Consider the following 12267-nt stretch of genomic DNA (forward strand, 5'->3'; position numbering starts at 1 on the left):
TACTCCTAACAATTCGGGCTATAAAGGTTGAACTCGCTCTGAAAGGCGTCTCAAGGTGTGAAGAGACACAGCCGACAAAATATCGGTCCGAGTTCTGAGGACTTTCTCTTCTCGCACACTGTAGTAGTTATCGTCCAGTATACAGCTTCTGGGGTCGACCAGAAGGGGGCGCCCGTGAACCTGGAGGGGCATTGGGGATACAAATTGTAACTTCCGGCATTGGAAGCTAGCCTCCTACTCCATGGCGGCACTCTAAAGAGTGCGCAGGGCTCCTCTCAGGTGTGTCATAAGATGACAATATTTTTCAAGAGGTGTCTCGCACCTTCTGTCGCGACACTCACCAAACCCTGGCTATCACGGAACACGCCCTCCACTAGAACACGCGAATTAACCCATGATCACGCCAGTGGCCGTGGGCAGGAATCTAATTACCCTGTACTTGGAATGCGGCCAATGCGCGAGTCGTGTAGTGACAAGGAAGAGGAAAAGAGCACATTTCACTATGTATGCAAGATTTACATATACACTGCATGCGTGTGGGAGAGAGGGACAGAGACAGGTAAATGTAGACAGGCAGAAAGACAGGTTGTATGTCTTGCTAGATTATTCACACAAATAGCTTGAAGCGCTCCAATAATTGAAAAGATCGCCCGACAGAGACTGAAAGGTCTAGGTAGCCGACATATGTTAGGTAGATAGATAGACAGACAGGCAGATACAGACAGACAGATAGATAGATAGACAGGTAGCCAGATGGATAGATAGATTTAGACGAACTGTGAGATAAACAAACAAAAACAGGTTTGTAATAAATCGGTATTATTATCGATTACATGTAGGCACAGTTTGACCATCTATGCATAGTTAAATGGTTCAAAAACGCCCGTAGACTTCATAAAAGCAATACATCTCCTTAAATATATATTTACTCCAATGTTTCTTGTATTCCTTTCTTTTTCGACTGTACTGTTAAGTGCTCAAAATATTAAAACCCAGAGTTTATAAACAAGCGGGTTGAGTCTCCGACGGAAGTTTTTTAGTTAACAGGAATACGCATTTAATGGATGGTCGCCTTAACCATTCTGACTCAAAACAAGTACAAATTACGATATTCGGTCGATGCCCGATGTCAGAATTTTCGAGGAGCTTCGGCGGAGCCGCGGAACCTCCTTTAGCAGTGGAAATTCGGCATGACCGAAGAAACGGCTAATAGGGGGCACGTGGTAGGAAAAGATTGACTGGATAACAAATACAGCTGGCAAATAAGTAGAAAGTGAACTTGACAAGTCAATTGGACAGTACTGGGACAGCACCCACCACCCAGGCCTGCGCCCATCACTAGGCCTCGGAGTACAGACTGCAACTCTATTTTCAGCATTGCACACTCTTATATAGTGATGCATTATCAAGAGTCAGTGGCGTCACTAGACATTATTTAAAATGGGGGCAAAAATGTAAGGCTGGTTGGGTCACTTAAAAAAAGACAAATGTCTCTCTCTCTCTGTCTCTCTCTCTGTCTCTCTCTCTCTGTCTCTCTCTCTCTGTCTCTCCCTCTCTGTATCTCTTTGTCTCTCTCTCTCTGTCTCTCCCTCTCTGTATCTCCCTTTGTCTCTCTCTCCCCCTCTCTCTGCCGCTCTTCTCTCGCTGCCTCTGTCTCTCTCTTTCTCTCTCTCTCTGTCTATATATATATATATATATATATATATATATATATATATATGTATATATTACCTACTGGCGTCTCGCCAGTAGGTATATATAGTTAGGATTAATTCCCTATGGGATTTTTGAAAATTCTATGTCTAATAACTTTGGCGTTTGAGGACGGAATCGGCTGAAATTGTCAGGAAAATGGCACATTTTGTTTCTGAGCAGCCCCTGAAAATTTGGTGGGGTTTCGTCAAGGGGGGGCTGAGAAAAAAGGGGGGTCCCAAAACGCGTTTTTCCCATTCATTTTTCCATAGGGCGGTTGGACTCACTTTTAGCTCGAACGGCTGAATGGATTTGCACGAAACTTGGCAAAATTGTAGGGACTGTTAGCCCGATGTGCCTTTGCTAGGTCTCAATATATGTGCTCCAGTAGTTTTTGAGAAATTAACGTTCAAAACAAGATATATATCTGTAACAGCGCTCCGGGCAGCGATCCGGTCCGCTTACTTTTCGCGAAACGGAACTTTGCTCGCAGAAAGCTGATTGGCTCTCCGGTGTCTGTCAACATTCTAAACAGTCCGGAGCGGCCGCCATCTTATCCCTCGGTAGGATCGAGAGAGAAGAAGAGGTGAAAAACAAAGGGGGAATTTATTGAAAGGGGGCAAGGTATACCCCTCTTGACCCCCTAGGAATGTTGTTGGGGTTATTAAAGGGTCCCGTGGGGAAAATAAAAAAAAAATGATTTTTCACGGTAGAAGCGCTTCACGGGCCGCGAACTGGGCCGCAAACTGGTAGCGAAACGGGAATTCGCCATTTTGTGCTTCGTTTTAATTGTTTAGAGACAAAAATTATCGCCGCACATCAGCCACAATGCATGAATATCGCTGAAAAGTCCGCGATATTCATGCATTATCCAGCAAATGCTCTTAGCCATGTTATCCACCTTCCATTGGATAACATGGCTAAAAACTGCTCTGTGCGTGAGCTTTTTTTTTTTTTTTTGCTGCGTGACGTTTGTTAACGTTCGATTCGATGGAAATCAGGAAGTGTTGACCACCATTTTGTCACTGCGAGTAAATATTTTGTTATAAATGAATCCTTATTGATAAACATTGTCTGCGCCATCTTGCGTTTTTGTCCAATGCCACAATTTTGTCGTGCACGGCAGCCATTTTAGATGCCTTGACCAGGGCCACTCTCTGCACGCCGCCGATCCTCAGCATGGCTCCCCACCCTCGCAAGCATCTCCCCCACGCACTGGTCACCCCCGCTCTCTCTCTCATGCATGGGACATATACTTCCCCCCATCTGCGCTGCTCTTCTCTGAGAATCACACCCTGTGCCCGCCCGACACCTCCCTTTCACCCTATTCACTACCGCACCCTCTGACACTCCTCTTCCTCTGTGTCTGATTGTCCAGGCCGGACCTAGGCTATCACCTAGCCCTGCGGATGTAGTTTATGGCCCCAGCTGTAGAGTATCCAGACATGCCAACCCTCCCGATTCAGGCGTGAGACTACTGATTTCAGTGCTAGTCTTTCGCTTCCCGATTCCTGCAAGGAAAAACCAGGGGGCATATTACCAACAACTAGCGGTAATTTTTGTCTCTAACTTGTTTAGAGACAAAAATTATCGCCGCACTTCGGCGAATTTTATCGCACATAAACCTTGCTATTAGCAAGGTTTATCGCAAATGCGATAAAAAACGGCCGCAATGCATGAATATCGTTGAAAAGTCAGCGATATTCATGCATTATCCAGCAAATGCTTTTAGCCATGTTATCCACTTCCCATTGGATAACATGGCTAAAACTGCTCAGGGCAGGTGTTAGGTTTTGGAGATATTCGCGCTTAGCGCGAATATCTCCAAAAGTTGGTAATAGGAGATAGCGATGGTTAGGGACTGTTTCCAGTCGCTAAAATCTTGGCACGCCCACTTTGCATGTCATTAGTGATAAATATCACTGATATGCAAAGCGGGGCCCAAGATGGTCGCTATCTCCTTTTAGCTGTCACTAACTGGTGTTAGTGACAGCTTGGTAATAGGGAGATAATTTTATCCCTTTTTTTTTTGGCTTTTAAAGCCAAAAAAGCGGAAATAAACCCCCTTGATAATATGCCCCATGATTTCTCGGGGGTTTCAGCTGACAGGGCTTGGTATTGTGTTACGTGCTAATTCTTCCAGGAAACGTCAGAGGGTCAATGCAGGGGGTTCTAGAAGGGGTGATAAACCATTTAAGCCTCATGAACAAGCGCATGGTCTTTTAAAGATTTGTGAAGTACTCGGGGCGGCGGTGTGTGTGTGTGCCCTCTTTCAGGAGCGGGCGGGGGGGGGCACTGCCAGCAACTTGCCAGGCCAGGCAGTGTTCAACACGTGCATCACCCTTTCTCTGCCTGCTATTGCGCTCCATGCTTCGGAAAGGTAAGAAAAAGAACGTGCATTTGAGTTTGAAATGTCCGATCTTGTAGCAGTACACTTGCAAAGCCCACACATGACAATAACCCGATTCAAGGCCCCATTCACCCGATTTTTTAAACATATATAGCACTCCAACAAAGTTAGATTTTAAAACTTTATTAACATTTAAATATAACAAACGCAACAAAAACTGTAAATATATTTAACCATTTTTTGAAATTAACCAGAACTATAACGATAACAACAACAACAACAATAATATAACTTTTATGCCTAAATTACGCAAACATTTAGCTAATCTGCTAAAGGGGGGAGTCGCCATTTCTTTACAATAATCAATAATGAAAAATCCACATCAATAGGGTTGTCCGTTTTCTCGATGCAGCACTATAGTGCAACATACACAGCACCTGGGGTGTCAAGAGTGAACAGGTCTTTCTTTGTTCCTTAAGATGTTATCTGTGTCAACCTCTTCCGAGAATGCTGATGCGTTAGGATTTCCTTGTGTTTCTTAATAGCATTGGTGTCTGTACACTTCTTTGTCAATTCTGTCAAGATGATAACTGCTTCATAAACAGACGATATCTTTGTTTAGTCATTAGTGTTAAGTGTGTCTGAAACTACAGTGCCCTTCTGTTTTTTTTTCTTCAGGCTCTACAGAGTTTTGTGTGTTGTTCTTTTGAGCGACAATTATTCCAGAGGTTTCAGGTTCACTTGTTTTGTCCTGCAGTGAGTTAACAGCTTTAGAGAGTTCATGTTTATTTGCTATGTCCTGCTGTTCGTCAACTGCTTCAGAGACGTCAGCCTCATTTGTTATGTTTCAGTAGATCCTGGACCTGCCCGGCCGCGCCCAAAATGGCGCCGGTGTAAATGGGACTCGTAACTGCTTGTTGTGTACTGGTTGCCCAACCTTGATATCACGAGATACATATGCAGTTTTGAAGCACATGGCGGAGGCTTGTCTGCTGTAGTGGGGCGCCCCTTTATCGTTTCAGTCGCCATTCCGCCCGCTTTTGCTACACTGTGCCTTTTCCGCCATTCAGCTGTTTAGCGCCCGCTCTTACGGCTACAGCGTCTCGCTCACCATGTAGTTGAGTTGCTCCCACTCTTGGGGTGCAGCGATAGGCGGCTTCCACAGGACTCTTAAAATGGCGGTCGGCTCTTCGGATTTGGGCCTGGTCCAGTAAAATGGCCCTGGGACACCTTGGAACTCGGACGCTTGTATGCCAGGGCTTGGGTTCCATTCTCGAAAGCGTCCCCTCAGCCTTGAAGATTGTACAAAAGTCTTGGGGGCCGTCGACTCCCGCAGGCTTCCGGTGGGGAGCGGCTGCCATGATTGCTTGCGGAATGGCCACGACGGAGCTACGAGATGGTGGTGCTCTCATGGTGACGCCAGCTTTAGTCTGAAACATCCAGAAACAAGGTGGGGCTTTCATCGTTTGGGAAAAAAAATGTTTTAATCCAATGAAAAGTGTTATTTTTAGGTCACATGACCTAGTCTTACATAATTAGGAAAAGAAAAGTAAAATGAACCAATGAAAAGTTTTATTAACAAGTCACATGACCTGTTATGCTTACGTTACGCGCTGCGCGGCGCGCTCTGGATCGTTTCCGGGAAGCTGCGCCTTGCGCACCGGAGCACTTCCGGGTGCGCTAACGCGTTGCGTCATATGACGCATTACGCGACAATGCAGGTCCAGAATATAGTCAAAATGTCTCCACCAACCAGCGGTCGGAATACAACCGCTTTCAGCAGTCCAAAAAGTTCGGTTAAATCTTAAGAGCGGGAGCAACTCAACTACATGGTGAGCGAGACGTTGTAGTCGCAAGAGCGGGCGGTAAACAGCTGAATGGCGGAAGAGGCACAGAGTACCAAAAGCGGGCGGAATGGCAACTAAAACGGTAAAGGGGCGCCCCACGACAGCGTGTCTTCAGGTCAAACGGATTGTGGGACAAGGTCCAGAATGGAAGATTCTTCAAAAGGGAAAAAATTCCGCCGGACCCCGGGAGCCGGCCGCCTATGCCGGGGGCGATCTCAGGCCTCACCAGGGCAACACGACTTGGGGAGGGGGCAGGAGCCAAGCGCCCCCTCTCAGTCCGCGCCATCTCACCGCCCCTCGGTGGCCTCCGTCAAGCGGTTTAGGGAGGCACCGTATCACATTGTTTTCCAATGCAGTCAGGTCCACAAATGGACCCCACTTACTTTGAATAGTGAAGCTGCAGCAGGTGCAAATAAGGTTTAAACAGTGTTACAAGAGCTGCTTAGAACTCTGAAGTATGGCACTCAACAACCAGGACTTATGCCATTTGTGTAAGGCAGTGACATGGAAGCAACTCAGGGACAAAAAGCATGAACGAACATTGACGTATGAAAATCTTATTTGGGGAAGGGGTAGAATCCAAACGCCCCCTGCCAGTTCGCGCCACTACACCGTATGTGGAAAATCTGAAGCCATCGTTCTACAAACTCTCAACGCTTGTTATCAGTGCATGAGTTTCATGCTCGATCGATTGAGCTAGCCGGATCGGGCAATAAAAAGTATAAAATAGTTATTTAATAAAATGTTTTACTCTGTTTCTTTGCTGGTGTGTTGTGTATATTTATAATATTTGCATAGGGTTTGTCGTTATTTTGGGCGGTGTGGGTGGCGGAGTCGAGCTGTCTTGCAGCCCTCATGGTGTGGAGCTCAGTTCATTTCACTATTTTCGTATTTCTCATGAAGGGTTGTTCCTAATGTTTGTATTTTACCGAGGTCAAAAAGAGATCGAATTAGTGGTCTACTGATTTTGCTCGATTACTTTTATTTTTTTACACAATTTTTCACTATCTGCAAAGACTAAACAGAGTATTGCGACTTTGTGCTTGTTTGTAAATAGAGAATGATCCAAAGAGAACCAATTGTAAAACAGTAAATGCTTGGATAATAATCAATCAAATGGAGAGACAAGCAGGTACGATGGATTACAACAGGGGTAAAGGTCTGCGTTAACTACCGTTCACTATCTGCAAAGAGAAAGTACTACTAAGAGAAAAGAGGGGAGTGGGGGGCGGGGGGGGCAGCGTTCAAAGCACATCAGCGTGCATAAACACGAAAACGTTTTTACCTATCACGTACTTGACATTTGACAGCTTTTGATATTTGCTATTAAAAAACCATTGAAATTCACAGAAAAAACCATAGGTTATAGTCCATATATAGTTAGGAATTTGCATTTACAAAACCTTGAAAATTCAATGAAAAAACCATTGGTTTTAGGCCATATATAGTTAGGGATTTGCATTTAGAAAACCTTATTTTACTCGCATAAAACCATTGAAATTCCATATATAGTTATAAGCGCTAACTATATATCGCGCACCCGCAATCCACTGCTGATGATGTCACATATTACATCATTCATGACATGGTTAGTGACATCACTGATGACATCACTGATGACATCTCAAATGACATCACTGATGACATCACTGAAAACATCTCATTTGACATGACTGATCACATCACTGATGATATCATTCATGTGATAATACCATGAACCTCTTCAGACTCTAATATAACCTTAGATACAATCAGTGTAAACAGACAGTCACAGACTGTCACTCATCCATGGAGTTACTCACACACCTAGTCAGTTATGCCAAAAATCAATCACACCTCCATTTTCTCAACTATACAGTTATACACACCTTACTTATTCAAACATATACTAACACATATTTACTTTACTCTCTTATACAATCTCTGATACATGTTCACAATGATCCATACAGCCACTCACACATTCACTGGCTCTTATGCACAGTTATTTATAGATGTCAACTCTCACATGTACTGTGTTTTACATATGTACTTAATTTGACATGTAGCACTGAGATATCCATTCACTCACTAATACACTCATGCACAGTCAACCGCCCATACAGCTGTTTGCACATGCACTTTTGAATCTATACATATAGTGAATCAACTACTAACACATCTATGTACAGAGTCACACACCTCCCAGCCACCCATACACACACACTCAGTTTCCCATACAAATACTTGGACAACCAATCAATAACCCATACAGTTACTCATATAGCTACTGATCAACATATGCAGCAGTTTGTAGAACAACAGATATAATGATGCACAAATTAAAACAGTTTAGTCACTAACCCATGCACTCAGTGAGACACATTTAATCACTCACTCAATCAGTCAGTCATGCACCTAGTAAATCCTTCATTCAGACACTTATATATCCACTCATTCTTCAATATGTAAAACATATTTTAACTTTACAGAAACATACAGTCACTGGATGTTGTAATCAGTGATGTCATTTGAGATGTCATCAGTGATGTCATCAGTGATGTCACTAACCATGTCATGAATGATGTAATATGTGACATCATCAGCAGTGGATTGCGGGTGCGCGATATATAGTTAGCGCTTATAACTATATATGGAATTTCAATGGTTTTATGCGAGTAAAATAAGGTTTTCTAAATGCAAATCCCTAACTATATATAGCCTAAAACCAATGGTTTTTTCATTGAATTTTTATATATATATATGTATACACGCACATATATACACTTATAAATACATATATATGTACATATGCTTTCCCATTTTATCTCAATCACACATGTATCCATTCTCCCTTCAACCACTCATTTCTTTCTCTTCCTTACTCTCTCGCTTTTTATTTCTCTCTCTCTCTTGTCTTTCCTATTTTAGTTCTTTTTCTTGTCCTCATTTCTATCATTTTTCTTGTCTACATTTCCATTAGCCCTGGGTTTTTCCACTACCCTACTTTTTCCTCCTGCAGGCGTAGCTAAACAGCTTGAACGATGGATCATCAGGGTGAATGCAGCCGGATCGTGGGCCCCCACTTGCCCCCACCCCCCAGGTGATGCCACTGTATTTGGGCTCCAATGTTATGCAGAGGGTTTTCCTGTTGGTTTCTGCCTACACCTAGGAAAAGGCAACTCGCAAATCCCATCAGTGTGAACCGAATTTAATACACTCTGCTGTCCTAGCGAGCGTTTGAGCTGGTGCAACTTTTTTAGGTTTTGCCTAGCCAATGCGTACGAAGTACGCATGCGCTAGCAAAAACTTAATGATGTCTGTGTGTGGGGACTGGACCGTCCCCTCTCTCTCATTGGCTAGCTCCATAAATGGAGGCTAGCCATTGGGAGTAGGCTCTGTCCGTCAATCTCGGACCAGAAACGGGGGCGTTCCCGAGAATTTTTGGCTTTTGGCGACGTCACGCTAAGTAGGCCAAAAGCCCTCAGGAACACCCCCGAATCTGTTCCGGCATTGACGGCACCCGGAAGAAGTCCAGGTGAGTGCTTGCTTTTATTTTTTGGCCGTTCCCACCCCCTCTCCCGCTCTCCGTGTCTCCGGCCCCGTTCCCGCCCCCCTCCCGCTGCCTCTCACGCTCTCCATGTCTCCGGCCCCGTTCCCGCCCCCTTCCCGCTCTCCGTGTCTCCGGCCCCGTTCCCGCCCCCCTCCCGCTGCCTCTCACGCTCTCCATGTCTCCGGCCCCATTCCCGCCCCCCTCCCGCTCTCCTTGTCTCCGGCCCCGTTCCCGCCCCCCTCCCGCTGCCTCTCACGCTCTCCATGTCTCCGGCCCCGTTCCCGCCCCCCTCCCGCTCTCCGTGTCTCCGGCCCGATTCCCGCTCCCCTCCCGCTGCCTCTCACGCTCTCCATGTCTCCGGCCCCGTGTGATTCACTTGATACCAGCCATGGAAACGGGACAGACTGGAGGTCTCAGGTCCGCTGCAGAGAAATGGGGCAATAGCTCCTCTCCAGACTCCCGCCCCCTAACCTCTCCCCCATACGCTCTTCCATCTATGCACAGCGCCAGGCTCCACTGGCGAGAAACTATTACTGAACCCTTCCCGTGCGGGAGGTGCAAGGGCTTTCATAATCCACTTTAATGGCAGCGCGGCGCACATCGTGTATAGAGGCCAGAGACATGCTGTGCTCCTTGGGGTCTCTCCTGCCTCTCCCTCTGAGCACAGCACACTTTGCCACAAAAAATAAAATACACGTGCAGATCGCGTGACCGGGAGCAACCGTCCACAGCGACGTGAGCACTGCACACACCGATGCTGTTGATTTAAATATATCGGAGTCCACGTTGCCAGGAACGCGCATTGCTGTCGGGAATGCTCGAGACCCAGACATTGGCATCAACGCCCTGCAGGGCTATAAGCTGAGCAGTAACCTGCATTTTGTCCTCGAAGAGACAGAAAGCAATGATGGGTACAAATATGCAGAGCTCGTTCTGGAGAAGGGTTTAGACAGAGAAAAACAAAGCCGTCAAGTTTGTATGTGTGTGTATCTGGCCGACAATGTTATCATTGGCACTAAATGATTTTCTGCTCTGGAGAAATAGTGATCCAGGGTACTAAGGCAGACCACGAGGAACTGAAACACCTCATTGTTTCCGGACATTGTTGCATACCATGAAGTATTTTCCCCAATGCAGAGTACACAGCGGGCACAGCGGCCAGGACAGCCCTGGCGCAGTCTTCACCCGCCCCGTGCCCAGTGTGAGTTTCTGACCCAGCTAGTGCTGTGCTTTCGAGTACCCATGGGCGTAATTTTCTGATTCTAAATGCAGCATTACATTCACATATAGAAAAGGTACAATAACAGTCCTATATTTAGCAAGTCAATGACAACGGGTGGAAGGACACCTGAGGTCAAAGAGGACTCCAGGCTTCTACAACACAATAATAAGAGAAAAAAAGTGCGGACGCAGACCTCCACCCCCCCTCCCCTTCCCATAGCAGCACCTTAAACTGGGGCAACCTGTCCCCAGCCTGGTTAAGAAAGAACAGCTCCACGAGGCAGTGTAAATGTCAGACGATGCGCTATATAAAAGCTGTCTATCCACTCCTTTCTCCCCGTCCACCACCAGTGTTCAGACCCCGCCTCCTCCCACAGACATTGCAGCCTCTCCTGGGAGCAGCTCTTGCTCCTACTAATGGACGTTAATGGGTTTCTCCTCCAGGTCGCGCCTGCATTAGCCCAGCCTGAGCTCTCTGATGGCTGCAGAAATCAGCCAAGGAAAGCGTTTTCCTTTAGAGCCACGGTCCCTGGTTCGATCCGGGGTATGTGCTAACAGATAACACCTCCGTGGCATCTTTCTGGAAGGGGGGGGGGGGAGTTGGTGTTGTTTACTCATTGCACAGGCCCTATGTATTGTACTCTTTAGGGGCTCGCAGTGTGTGGATGGGGGCTCGCAGTGTGAGGGGGTGCTCTGTGTGTGGGGGGGCTCGCAGTGTGTGGGGGGGCTCTGTGTGGGTTTGTGGGGGGCTGTGTGGGTGTGTGTGTGTGGGGGCCCTGTGTGGGTGTGTGTGTGGGGGGGCCCTGTGTGTGTGTGGGGAGGCTCTGTGTGGAGGGGCTCTGTGTGGGGGGGCTCTCTGTGGGTGTGTGTGTGTGTGGCATTTGCGAGAGATTAGGCTATTGCCATTGTAAATGACAATGCCATTTATTTATCTGTTTTCAAAACTAACACAAATAAAAATGTTGTCATTTACAATGCCAATAGCTCTAACTTTTACAAAGGCAAAACCGTTGCATTGTAAATGCTTGTTAGTGTCTGACTTCAGACATTTTTGCTGTTGTTGCCGAAGCTAGTGGGATCATTTCTGTTTTTGTTTTGTTTACACCATGCGCAATCAGACCGCTCGCGCCTCTCCTATCCTCTCGGGGTGAGATGTTAATGTTTGACTTCATTAGCGGCTAGAGTACCCTTCAGTTCTGCTGCTTTGTGATCTGCCCCTCTCTCTTGCATTAAAGTTTCATTAATGAGGGACTTTTACAAGAATGCCCATAATTATTTTACACGTCACCGGGGCCTCATCTGAGATGGACTTCAATGCATCCTTCGTTTGATTATGCCACAGTTCATTAAAGCAGAATTCTGCCCTCGTCGCTCTCGCCGGAATAAGATCTTGTAATGGCCGGCAGAACAGTCTTGTTAACGAAATAACCCTTTCTTGTACAGACAAGGGACGGCTGGGAGTGGGGACAGCGCCGTTTTTTTTTATGCAGCTGAATTTCAGCCTATACCCGGTGCAGTGTGCATGGGGAGGAAATGTAGAACAGGGAGACCCCTTCACTAAACACACATTATTTGTATTCGTATCTTTTTTTTCCTGGAATTGAAAGGTGGTGAAGGAAGCCAGA

The sequence above is a fragment of the Lissotriton vulgaris genome, unplaced genomic scaffold (genome assembly GCF_964263255.1).
Source record: "Lissotriton vulgaris unplaced genomic scaffold, aLisVul1.2 SCAFFOLD_1221, whole genome shotgun sequence".
Taxonomy (NCBI): Eukaryota; Metazoa; Chordata; class Amphibia; order Caudata; family Salamandridae; genus Lissotriton; species Lissotriton vulgaris.